The sequence below is a fragment of the Sinocyclocheilus rhinocerous genome, unplaced genomic scaffold (assembly GCF_001515625.1).
Source record: "Sinocyclocheilus rhinocerous isolate Xijiao unplaced genomic scaffold, SAMN03320098_v1.1 scaffold2091, whole genome shotgun sequence".
Lineage (NCBI taxonomy): Eukaryota > Metazoa > Chordata > Actinopteri > Cypriniformes > Cyprinidae > Sinocyclocheilus > Sinocyclocheilus rhinocerous.
This window is the reverse complement of record NW_015632714.1, coordinates 207,288-211,296: the sequence shown is the minus strand read 5'-3', so window position 1 is coordinate 211,296 and position 4,009 is coordinate 207,288. Positions and strand designations below refer to the sequence as shown.

The window sequence follows — 4,009 nt, the reverse complement described above, 5'->3', positions numbered from 1 at the left end:
TGGCTTTCTTTAAAAAGAAGACAACATAATAAGGTATTATATTTTCTTGATTAGAGTTTAAAGACATTCCCCTGACATAGCGGTTTAACTGGTTCACTTCAACAACTGAACTGTCAGTGCATCATCATTACTGCTCTTACTTGCTGTTCAACCAAGAGCGCATATGCTTGAAAACATGAAAAATTATAACATAATATCCAGAGCTTTTAAATTGTATTAAATGGGTCATATGATGTTGCTAAAAAGAACATTATTTTGTGTATTTGGTGTAATGAAATGTGTTTATGCGGTTTAAGGTTCAAAAAACACATTATTTTCCACATACTGTACATTATTGTTTCTCCTCTATGCCCCGCCTTTCTGAACCGCGTCGATTTTTACAAAGCTCATCGGTCTGAAAAGCGAGGTGTGCTGTGATTGGCCAGCTATCCAGTGCGTTGTGATTGGCCGAATACCTCAAGCTTGTGACGGAAATGTTACGCCTTTACCATACTGTGATGCCGTGTCAGGCCGGCTTACAGATCTTCTTTATGCACCAAGAGCTTGTAACACTCCAAAGAGAAAGGAAAAATTGAAATCGCATCATATGACCCCTTTAATTCTTTTTGAGATTCACAGACCAGTAATTTCCAGCAGTTCAAGATCATCACGTTCACAATTTTATATATATTTTTTTGGAATGTGTTCATCCTTTTTCCATTTTATTCCAAATGGAGATCACACTATAAGGCTCAATTAAAATGTTTGTAAAAGTGTTCAAAGTGCTTTTTAGAGATGTGCCTAATAAATATAATAGCCTACATCCCTAACATAGTCTTTTAAAAGAGTTGTGAAACTTGGCATCTATGAGATAAGCAATAAAGATTGCTTTTAGTCAGAGAAATCAGAGATTGGCACACTTGTGGCGAGGAAGACATTAAGAAGAAGTTTATTAATGTCAATGCATTAATCTTCTTGCCATCTCATAGATATGGTGCCAACTGCAGTTTGTGCATAATGCAACAACTCTCTATGAACAATAGTCTTCTTGAAACCATAAGAAAAGGCTCAGAGAAGTTAGTGTATGTGTAACCAGGATGACCGAGTGGTTAAGGTGTTGGACTTACGATCCAATGGACAAATGTCCTTGTGGGGTTGAACCCCACTCCTGGTAGAGACTTGAAGTTTTAAAGAGATATTACGTGAAAGTTTGAGATGCAAATTTCTGTATAATTCATGAAATACCTGTTAGAGAATAAATAACTGTGGCTTTCTGGACAAGATTCCTAAAAAGGTCAGTCAATGATAAAAGTTACTGCTGCTTTGTTTCACTATAGACCCCAGTTAAGCCACAGATTAATCATGCATCCCATTGCAATATCATTGAATGTTAAATCTTTGTTAATGCACTTTTCATTTCACCCTCTAAAACACTGAGAATCTGTGAGCCCAAATACACACACAATCATAAACAGATCTGAATAAAATGCACCTCCGTAGTATAAACAACGTAATTGAATACAAACGCTCTTTTACCTTGCACAGTTTCTGATAACGTGGTGACGTGACGGCCATTCTTTGGATGTGTTGTAGAAAAAGCATCACTTTCTGCAGTGAAGATCTCACCATAGCCATTATCTTCAGACTACTGGGCTTGTTTAAGATTCTCATCCTAACGGATTGCCGCTCCTGAGGTTTGCACAGTTAGCACATCATCTAGGCTTTGAAAGTGAATCCAAATACTCCTACAGCATGTCCAACAACTTAAGAGGTCATTTGCAAGTGTGAAGTAGAGAAAACCCCTCTCCAAAGCAGCAAACAAAGCAAGCACAAAGATCCAACTCAAGAGATGTCCTGTCTTCAGGCTTGTACTTTAATCTTCAAAGGGCTACTGAACAATGAATTGAGAACCATGAAAATTGAAAGTTGGACTACGGTGCAAAAGCTTGTTTCCTTGTCAGCAAAAACTCCCTGTCTGCATGAGATGATGCTGAGCGAGAGAACGAGAGTCTGAGTGAGTGGCAGAGAGAGAGAGAGATTTGGGGAGAACACATAGCATGCACACAACAAGACTGTATTATAGAGTGAGGACCATATAGTCTTATGCAATCAAAATGCAATATTTTTCATTACAAAATGTATTAAATAAAAAATTGTGTGATTTCAGAATATCTTAGTATTTGGTTTGTCATATATTGCCTGCTCTACTGACAGCAGCACTAGAGCTGACAAGAATAAAACTTGATGAATCCAATATGATTTGCGAAGAACAATTTACCGCCTGTAACAATCACATGATCAATGTCAAACATATCTTGGATTCTTTGTCTTTGAAATATAAGACTTAATATCTGGAGAATATACAGGAACACATGAAATAAGAAAACTATTTGAACTTTAAAACACTTTTATAGTGAGATAATGGAGCGCATACACAAGGAGGAAACACACCTCAATTTTATTCAGAGGCCCGATATGCAATTTGGTACAGCTGGTGATATTTATATGGCCACAAGGTAAAATGAAATTCTGATAGCTTGTAATGTAAATCAATGAGATCTTTAACAGTATATCAGTCAACTTACATAAAATGCATATAAATATCGGTTGTAATATCGGTTGGCAAAACATAATGCAATGCAATACAATGATCACTGAACTGAACAAATAAACATTCCTCAAAAGCCTGATAAATTATATTTGATACTCATATTTTAACAATTTTTTGAAACCTAAGGTACTTCAGGCAAGTAACAGATAATCTTGAAATATTACTAATAATATAAAAGTTATTCTTACATTTACTTTATAAAAATCAGTAAAGATTTCACAGCAAAAATATATTTTTTAGAATGAAAAAGCCTTTTCCTTGTAAAAAAAAAAATTTAAAAAAAAGTATAAACTACCAAATCAGACGACACAAGGCATGTAGTGATTGTAAACAACAGGTTTTGTCAAATGTATACAGTATGATATATGATACAGATTTAGGATTCTCGTGCGATTAAGCTCTTCCCCTGGAATCTCCTAATCTTTCAATCTAATACATTAATGGTAGTTTGGGGGTAAATGTGATATGACGAATTAGCTCTTAAGTACCTGATAAATCAGCAACACATTAAGGTGATTAATAAATTGATAGGAACTTAAAGGGTTTAACCCTATATAACTGTTCTGCAGGGGATCTGAGTCATATTCCTGCTCAATATCATGATATCACCAGTGTATTCACTATTTTATTTCATTTGCAGTGTAACTTTTCTGTTATACATATGTTTCTTTCACTTAGAAAACCCCAAAACAAGAATGAAAAACATGTGACTCCAAATACTGCCATCACAAAACCGTGTTTTGAGACAAAAAATACAATGCTGACATCTAGTGGTGTACCATGGCAACACATTTCCACTGTTATGAATCACTCAAACCTGATAAGAACATGTGACTTTAAATAGAGGGCTCTAAAACAGTGTAAATAACATTTCAATGTTATCTTTTTGTTCCTGTGGCTCAGTGGTAGAGCATTGCGTTAGTAGCGCAAAGGTCGTGGGTTCGATTCCCAGGGAACACACATACTGGTAAAAAATGTATAGCCTGAATGCACTGTAAGTCGCTTTGGATAAAAGCGTCTGCTAAATGCATAAATTATTATTATTAATTATTATCTTTTTCCCATTGCATTTGTAACTTGCTCATAATATACAAAGACAGCATAAATACATTCATAAATGCCAGTGCATTTGTGTTATTGGCCTCTCTTGCATAGATGCAGTACCAACTGCAGTTACAAAGTGAATTGCAATATCTGTAGGCCTCATCACATCACATGCAAAATCCACAGAAGACTGAAGTCTTTTCTTATAAGACTTTAGACTGATAGCCACATTACAGTCTAAATGGAGAAAAAAAAAGTGAAAATGTATTGAGCTGAACAAACACAAACAGACAGACATCTTCAGATCTGAAAAAAAAAAACAGGTCATTAACATTCTTACCAAAACCAGGATGGCCGAGTTAGACTTAAGATCCA

At 35.4% G+C, this 4,009-nt stretch overlaps 1 non-coding gene across 1 annotated transcript; it reads left to right on the top strand.

Moving 5' to 3' along the window:
- The first annotated feature begins 3,478 nt into the window (after positions 1–3,478).
- On the top strand, positions 3,479–3,548 carry trnat-agu (transfer RNA threonine (anticodon AGU)). Its single transcript has one exon. It is a non-coding gene; the product is annotated as a tRNA-Thr (tRNA).
- The last annotated feature ends 461 nt before the right edge of the window (positions 3,549–4,009 follow it).